At 38.5% G+C, this 17,885-nt stretch overlaps 1 pseudogene across 1 annotated transcript; it reads right to left on the bottom strand.

The window, feature by feature from the left end:
• Positions 1-576: 576 nt before the first annotated feature.
• LOC308429269 (large ribosomal subunit protein eL8-like) lies at positions 577-1,377 on the bottom strand (annotated as a pseudogene). Its single transcript has one exon. The product of its transcript is annotated as a large ribosomal subunit protein eL8-like (transcript).
• Between the last annotated feature and the right edge of the window lie 16,508 nt (positions 1,378-17,885).

Raw genomic sequence — 17,885 nt, forward strand, 5'->3', positions numbered from 1 at the left:
TTCTCGTTTAAGTTTTTAAGTTTTAAGTCTTCTCAGTTCTCAGAGTGTGAACTAAGAAATTTGAATGGAAATTGTGGACTGAAACATGTCCATCTGAAATGGGTCTCGAGAAGACACAAGGTTAGAGATGTGTGCAGGCTCAGTGGAGAGAATGATTAGGCTGAGCACAGAGAGATGTCAGAACTGCACAGGGTTACCATGGATGCATAGGCTAAAGTCTGTGTAAAGCATAAGATGCACAGGAACAGGAGTGAACCCTAATGGTACCTGAGGACTCGGGAGGTTAATGGTAGCCTCCTTCATATGACAAGTATACATTCTATGCTTTTGGCTCTCAGCTTCCTTCCTTCCTTCTTCCTTCCTTCCTTCCTTCCTTCCTTCCTTATTTCTTCCTTTCTTCATTCCTTCCTTCCTTCTTCCTTCCTTCTTCCTTCATTCCTTCCTTCCTTCCTTATTTTTTCCTTTCTTCATTCCTTCCTTCCTTCTTCCTTCCTTCCTTCCTTCCTTCCTTCCTTCCTTTCTTTCTTTCTCTTAAATTTTGTAATTCTATTAGTGTACAGAAAATTTAGTGTACATTTAACCCAGTTTAGTGGCTAAATCTTTAGTCTTTGCCTTTTCCAGTGTGGCAATGCGAGCCACAGACTTAGGACCCAGAGCGTTGCCTCCCCAGTGGTGGCGGATCTCGTCGTATCTGTCATTATAATTGGTCCTAATAGCTTCTGCCAGCTTAGCCAGAGCACCCTTGTCTTCTGAGTTAACCTATGTGAAGACAACAGTGGTGCATGTCTTCCCGTGGACCAGGAGCCCTAGCCTGGCCTTTCCCTTAATGATGCGGTAGGGCACCCCCATCTTTCAACACAGGGCAGGCAGGAAAACCACCAGCTCAGTGGGGTCTTCATCATGGGCAATCACCACCAGCTGAGCCTTCTTGTTCTCCACCAAGGTGGTGACTGTATTGACTCCTGCTCGGAGGACAGGTGGTCTCTTAGTTGGGACGTCCCCTTTGCCTGCAGCTTTCTTCTCAGCACGGGCCAGGAGTCTTTGCTCTTGCTCTTGCTTTGTCTCTGGCCTGCACTTGTGGGCAAGCTTAAGCAGCTGGGTAGCTGTTTGCCTGTCCAGGGCCTGGGTGAACTGGTTAATGGCAGGAGGTACTTTGAGCCGCTTATAGAGGATGGCTCTTTGCCGCTGCAGCCTGATGTAGTGTGGCCATTTGACGAATCCCATGAGATCTCTTTTGGGCTGGATGTTCTGCCCCATGCCGAAGTTCTTGGGCCTTTTTACAAACAAAGGATTGACCACCTTTTTGGCTTCCTGCTTCTTGACGACAGTGGGGGTCGAGGCCACCTTCTTCCCCTTGGCCTTCTTTCCTTTGGGCATCTTGCTCGGCTAGAGGAGAGAGAGGGAAAAAAAGGCACCCAGATTTCTTCTGAACATTTAACTGGTCCTTGAAAATAAAATTCATTTTCCTTTAAATTCTCTGGGGTAAAATCTGATACACTTTATTCAGCCAGGGGAAAAAAAGTGATTAGACAGAACTTCTTACATCTTCTCAGAGGAGGGAGCTAGGCTTCTTTAACTAGCAGCCCTCAGTTTGTGTTGATGAAGCCGCATACACTCCGAGTCTGAAGAGTGTTCTCAGATTCACACAGCTAGACACTAGAACCACTTGCCATGGCAACCTTGTCTTGATAAAATGTGGGGCCTTATCCAAGAGACTCATGTTTCTGGTAACCACAAAGTGAATCTTTTCCCTGACCTCTGCAGCAACAATTTTTTTGGGAGGGGGGTGAGGAAAGACGGAATGTTTCACGAGTGTGTGGGTTGTAAACAGAACAAAGGGGTTATCTGCAATTCTAGCTAAAAATAAATTGTAGTTAGCAACAGCATTCACATGAAGGCTCCGTTCCAGAGATGCTTTAGATAAAAATTGTTTAGAAATTTTTTCTGAGGATGAATTCGAGCATAAAAGAAAATTAGTACCTTTCCTTTCCTGAGATCTTCGCTTAGGTCATGAGTTTTCCCATGTTTCCTAATTGTAGACTTACTGTACCTCATCATGCAATAATATGATTGTAACATTTCCTCAGATCTCCTTACAGAATATTAAGTGTCCCTCAAGGAATTAAATCCACTTTCCAGCCAGGAACTAATAGTAACGTTCCAAGTGCTGTATGCCCAAGGTTATTGCCGTGCAAGTCGAGAAGGATTTATTGTTTAGCCCTCTTGCTTAGTGAGTGAACACGCTGTAAAAGAAAACAATTCTGTAATAATGTTTGGAAATAACTCCATGGGGGTGATACTGGGAATCTTTTTTCGGTCAATATAAATGGAGATGTCTTTAATACAGTAGGTATGAAGAGGTTGTCATTTATGGATGAATTTTGAAGTGGGAACAAACCCATTATTACAATTATTTCTCCAACAAACAACCAGTGGGTCACTGGACACTGAATACATGTGTGATGTCATTCATGATGTCTGTAGAAGGCCATTCATAGGTTTCCTTCTGGCTGTTGGCATACTTATATGTTATGTATGTATAATATAAAACATATGTATGTGTATGTGTGTATTGGTAGACCATATGATATCTTAGCTCCCAATCAAGTATATACACCATCTGTTCTCATGAAGCATGTAGACTGATATCTTATTTCTGAGCAATCTTAGCTGTGTTTTCAGGATTTCTCTGTATACTTAAAAAATAAAATTTCAAGAATTTATTGCTATTTGCTCAGTCAGATATTAAAGCTCAGAGAAATTAAAGTTGGTGCGTTTATTGATTTAGTTTAAAATAATAAAACTACTAAATAGTGTTACAGGTGACGAGGTCTGTGTGTCTAAGAAAGAATTCCACACTTTAAAAGAAAGAAAATGTGTTAAGAAGAACTGTTGTATATTCTCACATCATCTCTTCAGTGCCTGATTGAATAGGGGAGAGAAGCTTTCCTATCTCTCCTTTTATCTCATCAACGTATTGATTTGGTTGAAGCTTATGAAGAATGGGGGAAGAGGGAGAAGATGTCATAGGTTTCTAGATTCCCGTCAAGTTTCGTAGCTTCCCTAAGATGTGGCAAGTGTACACTCAGTGAAAGCTGTTCTTCTTATCAAACGTTCATTTCTCCATCACATGTCCAGCCTATTGAAAAAAAAAAGTAATTTGGTTTTGAGGCAGTCTTGCTGGCCTTGAACTCACAATGCAGCTCACATTGGCCTTGACTTTGGATCTGCTGATTCGGCGGCCCACATGCTGTGATCAAAGGCAATTCTGTTCTTCCTTTGCTTTGCAGTTGGAGTGCTTCTCGAGTCACACGTGACTTGCAGTCTTGCATTGGGCAACTGGCAGACAGTTTCAGTGATTTCTTCTGATTTTCCAACAACGATGCCTTTTATTATGCAATACCAGATCCACCTTTGCCAGATTCACTGCCGGATTCATGAGAGAAGTTGACTGGGAAGCTGTCAAGCTCACGGCAGCAGATACCAGTATCTAAATATTTTATTTTTGCTTTTAGGTTTGAGTTTTATCATCGGTTAGAAAAAATAGTGTCATCTGTTCTCCTTGAAGTGACACCTTAACTTCATTCATTTTCACGACAACACCTGTCAAGTTTCCAGAGTCTGCTTAAGCCTGCCTTGTCTGTCAGTGCTTTCAAAGAAAATGCTGCTCTGTGGCAAATGCAGCTGGCTGGCTTTGCAGCTCAGACACCAACTGCATTTCCTCAGGTGGCACATACCACAGGAGTTTCTTCTGGTACTCACCACTTTGTGACACGATTAATTCACATTTCAAATGGGGGTAAAGTCTTAAAAAAAATCAGTGGTCAAATTCATGATACATTTTTTTTTTTTTTTGTGGTGGCATCTGGCATGGTTTTAAATAAAATAGGAGGAAAAAAATTAAAATGTGGCACACAATACGCTCACTGTGGAACCTGGTGTCTCTGGCTTGACTCAAAAGTGAGAGGCTAGCAGCTCTCTGCACCAAAGTGTTCATGCCAATGTCAACAGCAGTGAAAGTAAATGGCTCTGACTCTGCTGACCCCTTGGAGAAGTGTTAGTCATCTCTAGGGATCCAGGCTACAATGTCTGAGGGCTGCCACTCTGAGACTGGAGTATCCACTGAGGTAGTCACCGTTAACAGACCACAAGTTTCACGTGTCATTCCTTCTCAGATTTCTGAGAGGTGACAATGCTCAGAAGCGAGGGATGTGCAGTCAGAAGCCAGGGACATAGTCACTGACTGCCTTCCCCACTCCTCTCTCAAATCTGCGTGACAGGAAGACAACAGTCCAGAACAGCCTCTAAAACCTTTCCTCCGGGTGGCATTTCCGTGTGGCTAACTTCTTCATGCACAGGTATGAGGATGCATGCTTTTCATGGAACGAGGTTGCTTTCCTCAGACTGTTCTCTGAGGTCAAGTAACATTAAACGTGACATCATAGAAAATGTTGACTAAAAATACTCCTGCAATACGTACTATGTCTGATAGCTTTAAAGGCTATACCCAAAATGGCTTGACTTTGGGCAGATTTTGGCAGAAACACAAGGTGCATTTGAACATTGTCTTTCCTAATGGCTTTGTGGTGCTGTAACTCCATTTTTGCGTATATAAAATATGGTTGATAAGACTTACCTCCATGAGGTTATATAAGAGATAGAATATGTTTTATGAACATTAGACATAGAGTATCACGGTCTATAGTAGCTGCTGTCTATTTTCCCATTGATGAATTTATAACGATTGGTGATAAAGTTGGAGACACATTGCATTGATGTGTCACCATTGCTGAGCCATTGGGTCTATTCTACAAAACCTCGTACAGAGAAACTTACGCTTTTCCCAACTGGAGAGTGGACTCCAGAACAGGCTACAGCATCTTGAGGTAGAAGAATCTGGAAACCTCTGCATAGAACCTGTTTCCAGCTGGCTGGTGTGCGAAGCTCAACCCATGATGAGTTCTAGAAAACGCAACTGAAGTGGAGGAGGATTGATCTTTTAAAGCTGGCCGACAGAATCCATCATCCAAACTTATAGTGATCCCTATCCCCGTCACGTGCTGTCTAAGGCACAGCCCTTCAGGCTGAAAATGAAATTTATTTTATTTTTTGAAGAAGAGTTCCAATTATGTTACATGGAACGGAGAATAAAGTTGAAGACCCGAGCCCAGTGGCCTCACAGCCATACAGTACACGTGTAAAGCATGAAGGAGGCTGGAAATGTGCTACCCTAAAGTCTACTGCAGTCTTGAAGTCTATCACCCTCCATACACGCAGATGAGAATTATATCTGAAAATAATTTCGCATCTAGTGTAGATAAAGACAAATCCTAATTCCAGTGTTCAGACATCTATGACATTCTTTGTTTTGGAATTACTTAAAAATAGTATCTGGGGAAGCTGAATAGCTTCTGCCTCCTTAGCTCTCATATGAAAAGTACAAATTAAGAGATCATTGGATATTTAAAGTTAGCGCAGAGTGGTGCAGTGAAATTTGGAAGTAGGAGAGGGGAAATGTGGGCAACCCCGTTGTGACTGGGGAAAGCCAGAGGAACAGGTCAACTAAACCTGTTGAGCTGCCCTCGGGTTGTGTAGTGCGCCAGAGACTTCCAGCTCTCATGGGCTCTAAGACATGCCGGTATGGGCTTTTGGTGATGAAGCTATCTTTGGGTCATTTCTGCTCCTGTAATGAACCATAAACAGTATTCCTATAAGTAATCCTAATAAAGTTCACTGTACATTTTAATTGTCATGCATGAGAAAAGAAGCATCTCTGTGAGAGATGTGCTAATCTATGGGTATAAAGATGAGAATCAGAGGCAGTTTATTACTATATCCATTTACTAGACTAATAATGGTATTACATCATCTCTTCAGATTTATGACTAGTCAGAAAGGATGGGTTTGGGCTCGGCTAAAAATGCCAGGTATGATTTATCTCTTGTGGAGCAGGCTTTACATCCAACCAGAAAGAAGCTAAGAAGCTGTCACTGCACCAGTGGCCGCATCTTGCCAAGCCAGTCACTGTGACAGTTCACACAGGCTTCGCTGATAAGTAGGACTCCTGGTTAAGTTTTCTCTCCTGGTAGCATGCATAGTACTTTTCAACATGGTGAAAACCGGCCAAGGGGAATGAAGCTTCCAGGTCAGTGGCAGCTTTGCCATGAATTATGAACCCAGTATACAGAGTCTTCAGCAGTAATATCCTATCCTCAGGTTCTGGGGAGTCACAAAGCAGTGAAAGTAGATTGTGCTGTTTGGTACGGGTGTCTACGACATCCCAATAGGCAGCAACTCCATAAAAAGGCAACTCAAATACGAGAATTTTATTTGGTAGCCTATGGTATCTGCATGAGGCATTATTAACCTGTTATAGGATAACTTTTTAAAAATTCCTTATACCTATGTAAATTATATATTTTAGAGAACTTCTGCACTAGTAGGTTTCTATGCAACATTTGCAGAGGGCTTTAATGTTAATTATATCTGCCACACTCCTCCCCTCCTTCACTTGTTTAACCCACTTCTTTCTCCCCCTCCCTTCACGCCACTGCTGTCTACCTTTCTTCTTTGAAATACCACTGGAGGACCCTGTGGTGGTTTGGATGAAAATGGCCCCCATAAGCTCATAGGATTTGGTCCTATTAGGAAGAGTAGCTGTGTTTGGAATAGGCGTGGCCTTGTTGTAGAAAGTGTGTCACTGGGGATGTGCTTTGAAGATTCAGATGCTCAAGCCAGGCCCAGGATGAGGTGCTCTCTCTCTCTCTCTCTCTCCCTATTCTCCTAGCTTCCTGCTGATCAGATGTAGAGCTCTTGGCTCTTTCTTCAGCACCATGCCTGCTTGCATGCCACCATGCTTCCCTCCATGATGATAATGACCTAACTCTCTGAATTGGTAAGCCACCCTCAATTAGATATTTGTCTGTATAAGTCTTGCAGTGGTCATGGGTGTCTCTACACAGCAGTAAAAGCTCTAATTGACACAGACTCTCACTAGTCTCCCAACTTAAGTGGCTACTCCAATTTAAACATCCATATTAACTATTAAAAGCTAATATTTACATGTGAGAGAGAACGTGTGGCATTTGTCTTCCTGTCTCTGAGTTAACTTATTCAGAATAATTATTTCTGCCCCCATTTATTTACTTGTGTGTCTAAAAAGAAGAATTAGAGTGCAGAGAGCCATTCAATCTGCCCTCCTGGTGCAGGAGGATTCCATTCTATGTAGGTGGGCATAATTAGAGGAAAACGGGTCCTTGTTGTAGAACACAGTTAATTGAATACTGTATAAACTAAGAAATTCATCTTCTATCTATCTATCTATCTATCTATCTATCTATCTATCTATCTATCTATCTATGTATATATGTAACCAAAAGGTAGCCAGGAAAAAAGATTTTGTGAATTTTCTTGTGGAATTAGTTTCTTTTTTATTTTATTTTATTTTTTAAAATTAAACAACTATTTTAAAAAACAAAGATAAATGTATAGATTTTAAGCATTTTTGCATAAAAGTATATAAGTACACTTTTATCAGTACTTGATTTTTTTAGAGGTTTGACAGTATGCATTAAAATCTTACTAGTTAAATGAGCATAAAGCACGTGTAAAACAAGATGTAACCTGGAAATAGTCAAAGTTCTTTTGGTGTGTAAAGATTAAGCATAATGGTTTTTCATTTTCTTTTTTTTTTTCTTGAACTTCATATAGTCTGTGAGTTGTTTCTGGGGTGTTCAGAGCTTTCTGGGGTTAGTATCCAATTATTAGTGACTGCATATTATGTCTGTTCTTTTGTGACTGGGTTATCTCAGTCAGGATGATATTCTCTAGGTGCATCTATTTTCATAAAGTCATTGTTTCTGATAGCTGTGTAAATGTACCACAATTTTTGTATCCATTCATCTACTGAAGTGGAATGGGTTTCAAGAGAAGCAGTTGGCCATATTCAGATAATTTACATACATTTACATACCTTTATACTTGTGTTTTCAATGAAGGACATGGGGTGGCATAATAAACCTTGATGATGTCACAGCAAATTTTCTAACTAAAGTATCTGAGTTTAGAATTTAACAGAACTATAGACAAAAAGGGAAACTATTTGTACTACTAGTCTAAACAGTTATCGGACTATGGCCATGGCCTTTATCACTAGCTCATATATATATATATATATATATATATATATATATATATATATATATATGCTTTTAGTTACAACCATTGGTTTTTATGGAGAGAGATTAAATTATGTCAGATAGGTAGTAGCTTTTCTCTTATTGGAGTCTAGAAGAAATCAATGGCTTTTCTAAAGATAGTACTTTGATCTATTTAAATTTTAGCTAGGCATATAGATGGTTATGGAGTTTCATTTTTGTTTTTATTGACATTGTATTAGTGTGCATGTGTGTGTGTGTGTGTGTGTGTGTGTGTGTGTTCATGTGTTTGTACATCTATACCATGAGTGCACATGCTTGTTTTTGTGTGCATATGCATGTGATTGTGTTTTTTTCTCTTTTTTCAGTGTACTAGATTATTGATTGGCTTTTCACTGCCAGCACAAAAAGGCTGACTCTTGTGTTCCCATATTGCTCCCAAACCAGCCTTGCTGGTTTCAGCTCAGAGGATAGAGGAGGAGGGCCCTCCTTGTCTCCTTGACAACCATGTGTCCTCTAGGGAAGCTGCTTGGAGTTATACATCTTCCAAGAGCTAAGCAGAGGCCATTTTGGGAAATGATATCACCACGATTCCCTGCTTTTAAAGCAATTTGCCGAATTATGCTCACTTTTACATAATGCTATGTATTTTTACATAATTCTGTTACCCCAAATCAATGCCACATAACCTTACTTCACCAGCAAGAAAGCTGCATTCCAGGTCTCTTTTTCTAGCATCTGATGTGGATTTTCACACCCCTCCCCCTTCTGTACTAAGTTTAACTGGGTTTCTAGTTCTCTAATGCACTGTGGTGATTCAAATATTAATAAACCTTAGAAAGCCAAATATTTCCTTAGATGTATTATAAATACTTGAAAGAAAAAAGTACCCATATTTTTTGCTTAAACAAAATTTAGTGTGCAGTTTGAAATTACAGCACTAAAGATGTGTCTGTTGCTGGGTGTTATCCTAATACTTGGGAGTCTGAAGCCAGTATGGACTATCTGATAAGTTCCACCTGGGTTAGCCTAGGCTCCAGAGTAAGACCTTGTCTCAGCAAATGAAACTAGAAATCAAACAACATCAGATAAAGAAAGGTTCGGTTTCTGTGTGATCTAGTTAAAGTATTTTCCGTGTTGATAGTCAACCTCAACATAAAGTTTTCTCCCTGCTGGCTTGCTCTCTGGCACCAGTAGATGCCATGAAGCTAGTACTGAAACAATGTTAGCAGAACTGTTCGGAGTTAACCAACTGTTTTATGATTGGATGTTAGGCCTCACGGGGCGACATTAACATCTAGTACCATAAATCAGTCCAAAACTTGTTAATGAGGAAGTCTAGGCCTTCATGGGGGAAACTATTGATGTTGACTTGATAAAGGGACATGATGTACCTGAGTTATTGCTGTCTAAATATGTCCAAAGCATATTTTGCTTAAAATCATGTAAACAACCAAATCTCCTAAATTTACCAAGTTAATTTTTAAGGGGGGTAAGCAATTGATTCACATTTACCCCACATTCTGGACATCTTACACATTTTTTTTTTTTCTTTTTAGAAATAAATTCTGCTCCCAGAAAATAATTGTTTTTAATTTTGCCTGCTTATATCTAGTAATGATAGTGGGTTGACCCTACTGAGTTCTTTCTCAATTCTGTCCCATCCTTTGCAGTGGTCTCTGTGCTACCTTAAAGCAACTGTGTTTATTTGGGACTTCTTGTTCTCTGTCAGAGGCACTAACTGATAGATACCTCATGTTTTTCAGGAGATAAAACTAGAACTATAATTTTATGTCATCAAACATATTCCAAAACCCAACTCATTTGCATTTATATAGGAGAACATGACATCATTTGTATGGTACCAATTCTTGCTAAGTCTTTGGCATTTGCCTCTGACCTACCATATAACACATTTTAAAGAATGGCTCCTATATATCTGCAAACATCACCAGACTTTTGTAAATGCTGTTCTGTTCCTCAAGTGTCTAAAAATCAGGTGTTAGTTGCGATGTTCAAAAGCTACATACACATTTAGGTTTTTCTGTCCACTTGAGTTATCAAAACTATTTGATTGTATAAAGTACTTGTCTGTTTGTTCTTATGACTTGGTAGATTTCTTTTCACATTGTTTTAATCCAATTTCTTTATCAAATCAAAGTCTACATTCACTTTAGAGGGAGAAAAAAACATTGATTGAGGAATTGTCTAGATAAGAACGTGTGAGCATCTCTGTGGAACATTGTTGTGAATATTAATTTACTTAGGAGGGCTCAGCCCATTGTGGGCAACACTAATCCCTAGGCAGGGATCTAGATTAATTAGAAAGGTAGCTAAACATGTGACTGTGACTGAGCCAACAGGTAACATTCCTCCACATTTTCTGTTTCAAGTTCCTGCTCGAGTTCCTATCCTGATTTTCTTTAATGATAGACTGTAACACATAAAGCAAAACAAACCATTTCTTATCCTGAGTTGCTTTTGGTTTGGGTTTTACAACTGAAACCGGAGTGAAGTAAGAGTAGACAATGGTACTAGAGCAACAGTCTATTTCTATGACATACCTGACTATGTGGTCCTTTATGTTTTTCAAATATTCAGTTGGAGGATTATAAAAACATTTAGATTTTTGCAAGGTAAACACACTTGAGCATAATTGAGCTGAACTTGTAGGAACTTGGAAGATAGTAATGCTGAGAGAAATATGGCTCATGGAAGCCTGGCTTGTTGAATTTTAAGAAGGAAGCAAGGACTGTACTGGGGGTGGTTGTGTGAAATGTTGTACTGAGAATCTGTGTGTTCTGACCATCTGAGGCTGATAAATAAGCTGTGATTAACAAGAGATTAGCATCACTGACATGATCACCTTTGAGATTTACCATGATGGTAGAACGCTGGTCAAGCTGGGACTGAAACACCCACTGTGATAAGAGATCAGCACCATTGATCTGAGTGAGGCTCATGCTTCACTTGGATAACAGAAATCATTGGTTGGGGGCTAACACTCAAAAGCTAGGGTCCAAGCAAGCCAGGGTTACACCTGAAGCTGAACTTGTGAATTTAGGAGTCAGTCACATGGTATTGGTTCGGGAAGCATGGGAGATATATAGGAGGGAGTGGCACATAAAGCAACTTGTGCTTGGCACCTTGTGACAAGTTTAGAATTCATACAGAGAGGCTCTTAAAGGCCATTGCTGAAGAAGAAGCAGCCATTGCAGTAGATAGCCTAGAGCTGTTGGGTACCTAACGAGGACAGCAGCCGTTAGAAAGTGGTGCCAGCTTACTCCTGGGAGATAAGCTGATGTGCCACAGATAAGCTGGCAGAGCATCGTGGTGAGGTAGCCCAAACCTCTTGGAGCTCAGAAGACCACATGCTAATATTTTAAAGTTTAACGTGTAACATTTAAGACTCTGAGGAGTCTTACAACTATTTTTGTTTTAATCATGCACACACCTACCAGTTTTAACTTTGATAGTACTTTCTGGTATTTTTCCCCATATATTAAGTTATCATTTCAAAGGTACCCGTTTTACCCATGAGACAGTTTAAGGAAGAAACGATTTGGCTCATGGTTTTGGATGGTTCCTTTGTTATGTTAGAACCCTCAGGACCTAACCATCAAATTGAAATATCATCACCCCTGGTGTGCTTTGGTGACTGACACCCTAGACATTTTTGTTCAGTTAAAATTAACTACTGCAGCAAGCAATCCAAAGCAGAGTCTCTAGAACAAAGACTTTTCTCTAGAGCAAGGAGTTCAGAGCCCTCTCACCTTGTTCCCCTGGCCTGAGAGAATTTCTCTGGAATGCTTGTGAATTCATTCATGCATTTCTGCAGCCTATTTAAAACTTCTTTATCTCTCTCCTTAAATATCTGATGATCTGAAGGTTTTAGGGTAGTTGTCTCATTGCATGCTAAAAGTGTATATTCACTGTGCTAACTCCTGAAATTATTTTTGCACTACCAGAGTACCTGTGGATTACTAAAATAAAGACCTACATGATTAAGGATGAAAGTAAAACCTCATTCAACATACTTCTAACTGAAGATGAAACTATTGTTTTACTAGTAAAGTTAATTTAATTTAACTAAGTTTTTTGGTCCCACACTTACTGTTAATTATAGCTACTGTTTCTAATCCATAATATGAGGTACAGTTTTTTTCTTGTGTGTGTGTGTGTGTGTGTGTGTGTGTGTGTGTGTGTGTGTGTGTGTGTGATTTTTTCATCTGGGTGGACTGTGTGAATGTACATGATAATAAGTTGAAGAATGATTTTCATGAAATATTTTAGAACTATTATTTTCATTCATATTCCTGAAACACTTGATTCTACTACTTGTGTATCTAAATACTGACAGTAATATACTCTGTTAATCATAGTCAATAAAAGAAATAGAGAGGAAATTAACAAGATGTATTCCACATCTTGTGTACACTATGATGTGTTAACAGAGCTGAATGAAAAAAGAAGCAGCGATTAAGCAGGTTCATAAACACCAGTGCACATGCGCAGTACAACCAAAGGAGAAGGACAGCTCCCCATTCATTAAAGTTGGAGTTTTCTTAAAGGTATTTGACAGGGCCTTGGAAAAGGTGGTAATGATTTGTCCAGAAAAAAAATTAAAAAGAGAGAGGGGGAGAGGAAAGGACATGAGATGAAGATGTGGCAAGTGCAGATGGAGTGAGGTCAGAGCATCGGGGTTTTGGGGAATACACAGTTTGAGGGGTGCTGGGGCGTGGGTTTGAAGTGTTTGATTGATAGTGGTGGAGCATCTGTAGAGGACATTATACGGTTATTTCTTACTTCACAAAAAGGAGAATTGATTTCTTGGTGTTTGAGTCCTGCTTAGTGTTCAGGGTTTTAGATATGTCCTTCAATAGGTCATTAGAATTACGGAAGGCAGAAAGGCTCTGGAGAGGAGTGCAGAGAAGAGAAATATTGCAAACAGAAAGATCATAGGAGCCCTGATGGCGGCACCAAAATCTAGCTACCTTGGCCACGGTAGAATACTGCTACGGGGCTGTTATAAGAGAATGGCATGCATGCTTAATTCTTTTGTAATAAAAGTTATGGTTAAAAATATGTATTTACTCAACCTCTTGAAGTGGTATGATAAATGTTTTTTTAATGAATAAACCAAGTTTCTTCCTCTGGGACAATTTTCCAAATGACTAGTGATTTCCTGTCTTTGATACATTATATTTTATACCAGATGCTGTCTGTTAGAATTCTGTAATACACAAAAGAAACAGTAACCCTTCTTTCAATTATTTGGTGTATCCTTCAACTCTAAGATGGCATTTTTATTCATTTGATTAATATCAGATTAAGTGGTATGTTTTTATCATTTGTTTTCTGAGTGATTTTTAAAATGCAGATTGACAGTATACATTTTTTTCTATGTAAATGTTACCTCTTTAAAGAACACATTCACTTTGAATATTCAATTTGATTTTGAACATAAAATTGAAGACATGATCATTACAGGAAAATTTAGACTAGACACTAAAACATCACCAACAGCAATAACAACGATAAATAAGCTAACTTGCATAGAAAGGTTGGATGCTGATCTCTACCTGAAGTTTATATAATAAACAGACAGGCCGGGAAAGTCCAGCATACAAACTTGGAAGAGGTAGGTGCTGTGTAACTGTCCAGAGAAGGCTACACATCTGTGGCCCAGTGTCTGGCTTCTTGCCTCAGCTGTTGCACCCATTCTCATTCTTGGCTGTATTTTCTATTTTAATAAACTGTATTTCTAATCATATGTTCCTGGTCCAACCCTTTGTCTTGGGAAAAGGGGCTTGCCTGGACCTGTAGTATTTTTTTTCCTTTTCTCTAATTTTGTCCCCCCCCTCAGCGATACTGGCTCAAGTTAAAGCTTTTCTTCGATACTCCTGGCTTTTTTTGTTTCTCAGACTCCCATGCATGTCTTTCTTCATCCCCAACTCCATCTCCCTCCTCCAGCAGCTATTCAGAACAACAGATTGCCCAACCCATTGTTTGTCTTTCAGACTCCACTAAAAATTGTTCTCAACCTTTCTTCTGAGTCTGTTGTAAATTTTTATATCATCATTATTGTTTGATGTGAGACTAAGCAGTCATGTGGGAGCTCTTGACCATGGTAACAGTGTTCAGGGAACAACTCCAATTCAAGGTCACTATGCTATAGAGGTGGGGACAGAAATTCTACTGAATTACTCCTTTAGTCTGATGCCAAAATTGGAGCTGAAGACACAGGCCTGGACTTCTGGCCCTGATCACATGACATTTTGATAAAATATCAGCACTGACTTCCTCAACAATTATTCTGAGTGGATGAAATGCAGAGAAGTGGGTTTCCTGGTGTCTGTTGTATCTTATTGACCTGAACTACCAGCCAGAGGTATTATTTTACATAACTCATTATCCTTGGCTGCAATTATTGAAAATCAGAATGCCCACTTTCCTCTCATTTCTCAAGAACTACTTTCCAGCTATTTCTACCAATATCCCTTGTTACTAAAACTAAGTTTACTCCGTGTCATAGTTTTGTTGCTTCTGGGAGGAAGAATTTGACTGCGACACCATTATTTTTCACGCAAAATTTCAAAATAAAAAAATAACTGGAAGGAGTTTATTATGTACAAAAGCAGTTATTTTAAAAGTCTGTCAAAGTATATCTATGCCTCTAAGCTTGGATTACAACACTTTTCTAGAAAGGTAGCTTTCAAAGGTGTTCTCTCAACTGAAGCTGTTCTAGACTACTTTGGAAGATGGCGGCATATTGACTGGTTGTTTCCAGAGGCTTGGTTACTGATTGTGTATCATCGTGCTTTAAAGACTTTGGATTTTGCAAATCAGTATTTGGCCTCTTTGGTATTGGTAAAATCTATAAATCGACTTGACTAGGAAGAAGCCAATAAATGACTCCCATCACTCACGTTATGGAATTTACTTTGGGGGCAATTATAAAATATGTACTTAGATATAAGTCTTCTTAAAATACTCAATACAACTTGAGTTTCTGTTGAGATAAAGGTTCAGGGTCTTGAACTGATAAAAATTTAAGAAGCCCTGCAAAGCTTGACGTGAATTCTGTGTCATTAATACTTGACAGGCTACAGAGTGTGTTAGGAAACGAAGAGTGAGTGACGTGTTAATCACTAATACCCAGAAGCATCAGATTAGATTCTTAGTAATTCCATAAATGAGCTGAAATTGACAGTCAGTGGTGAGAACTACTACTGGTTTTGTTAAACCTGAAGGTTCATTCAGTCGCACAGGCTGCTCCTTGGATGAAGTCACAGTTCACAAAACTGCTTTTAACTAGTCTTTATTTTGACAAACTTCTCGGTAGATAATGTAGCAGGGTGTTACAAAACTCATGTGAACTTCTATGAATACAAATGTCAAATCAAATACAGGTTTTCTTTAGTTGTGTAAATTTTTACCTGCCAATAATTAAAAAAAAAAAAAAAAAAAAAAAAAAAAAAAAAAAAAAAAAAAAAAAAAACAAAACTCAGTCCAACAAATGAGATACGGTAAAAAAACGAAATATTTATTCTTTTGGCTCAATAATGAAGTAGCTCACCATTCTTTTAGTAGTAGGAATTCCCTGCATGCAGCTCATCAGTACACTACAGCAAATAGATTCATAAAGGGAATGAACATTAAACTTTTGGTTTGTGGAAAAAAGAAGAAGAAGAAGAAGAAGAAAAAGAAGAAGAAGGAGGAGGAAGAGGAGAAGGAGGAGGAAGAAAAAGAAGAAGAAGAAGAGGAAGAAGAAGAAGAAGAGGAAGAGGAAGAAGAGAAAGAGGAAGAGGAAGAAGAAGAGGAAAAAGAAGAAGAGGAGGAAGAAAAGAGTTGTATCATGTTAGGTAATCACACAACTTTCCCACTTTGCTCCTGGTTAAAAAGGTCAGAGCCCATGTTATATCCATGATAGCTTTAGTGCAGCAGGATTTAAAAAAATAAGCCTAGTCTGCATATGCAAATACTACAAAAGTTGAGTTAAAAAAACCAAAATTGTACGAGTGAAGGATTCTCTGCAGGCAGCCAGAGTTGGTAGAAAATGGTCAGGGTTTGAGAGTTGGACCAACGTATCTCTTATTAGAATGATAGAAAATATATTATAACAAAGAAATCCACAAAAACCCATTGTCTAACTTCTGTTTTTAGGAAATTATCTGCTGAAAAGTCTTTTGGATGCAAAAGTTTGGAGTTTCTGATTTAAAAATAAGAAGAAAAAGGATAAGGTAAAATAAATTGCCATGTCATTAACCTGAAAATAATTTTCTTATGTACAAATGCTGACAAAGAAAACTGATTATATTTTACATTATTTATATTTAAACAAATTTTGATTTTTTTTTCTTAGCAAACAATGAAGTCTAGGATTTGGTAATAGGCCCTATACAGTGTGTCTTATTTAAATTAATAAAGACACATTGTGATACTCAAGTTGAATTAACAATGCAAAAATAAAGGTGTTTTAAAGTAATATCAACGAGAATTTTTTGACATGTAGACAGAGAGCAGATTGAATTCATTCTACTACCAACATGTGACTCTCTTATCAAAACGTGTGATAAATGGATTGATTAAAATAGAGCAGCGTAGGCAATATTAGCATGCATTAGTGATAGCCTCCCAGCCACTTCTGTGCAGTGAATGGTATAGGACACCTCCCCACTGGAAGCTTGCAAAAGACACATACACTGTGGTACATATTTGATTTAATAGAATTTGTGTATTAGGCTATATATACGTTTATATATATTTGCCCAAACATGCACCACAGGATAAAATAACTATTTACATAACAGAGGGTATTTAATTGACGTAAATTGTCAGTTTTGCTGAGAGCAGAAGATGGCAAAGAAATACTGGCACATTAAGTGGAACAGCTATTCTAAAGTGATACTTTGGATAGTTTTTTTTTTTTTTTAGAACAGAAATCGATAAAATTTTTGGTGGGAGGACATTTAACTAAAATTAAATATAGAACTCTGAAACAGAATAAAATTTGCACTTGTTGAAACAAAATATTTTGCATAAAAATAATCCTTTAAATATTAGAGGAGTCTTTACAGGCACATAACTGCTCAGATATAAACAAACATAACAGACTAAAATACTTGTAATCTAACACCATCCAGGAGGTGGAAGTATTTGAAACTGTTAAACATTAGAATTTATATTTCTTTTCTTTTCTTCTTTTAGTTTTGAGCAATAATTTCATCTCTCAGGCAAAATATTTTTTTATGATTATTGGAGAAACTTGTGGGCTTAGCAACACGGGATTCTTTTATATATATTTTCCCTTAACGTAAACTTCATTTACAAAAATAGTAACATAGTATTATGGACAGACTATGAAGTAGGGACCAGGAAGATACACTGGAACAGATTTTGTAAAAATATGGCGAATGTGAAAGTTAAAAATAGATGACAGGAGCGTTGTACTAATGGAGTTTGGTGGCATGGTGACGGTCACTTTCACAATGGAGTTCTCCTCAGCAGTGTCAGCTGGTAATGGAAGTAGCAACCTCTCGTCAATGTTGATACCCTGTCTCACAGAGTGGCAGTGACAGAGGTCACTGTCTGGTATAGGCACTGACCTTGAGTATTTGTTGAAACAGTCAGTTTGGCATGGAGCTCTCCTTAGAGTCCAGTTGACACAGACACTTAACTTTCAGAGGTTGTAAACAATTGGCTACAAAAACATTTCTTTGTTTCTTT

This window comes from Micromys minutus (genome assembly GCF_963924665.1).
Source record: "Micromys minutus genome assembly, chromosome: 13".
Taxonomy (NCBI): domain Eukaryota; kingdom Metazoa; phylum Chordata; class Mammalia; order Rodentia; family Muridae; genus Micromys; species Micromys minutus.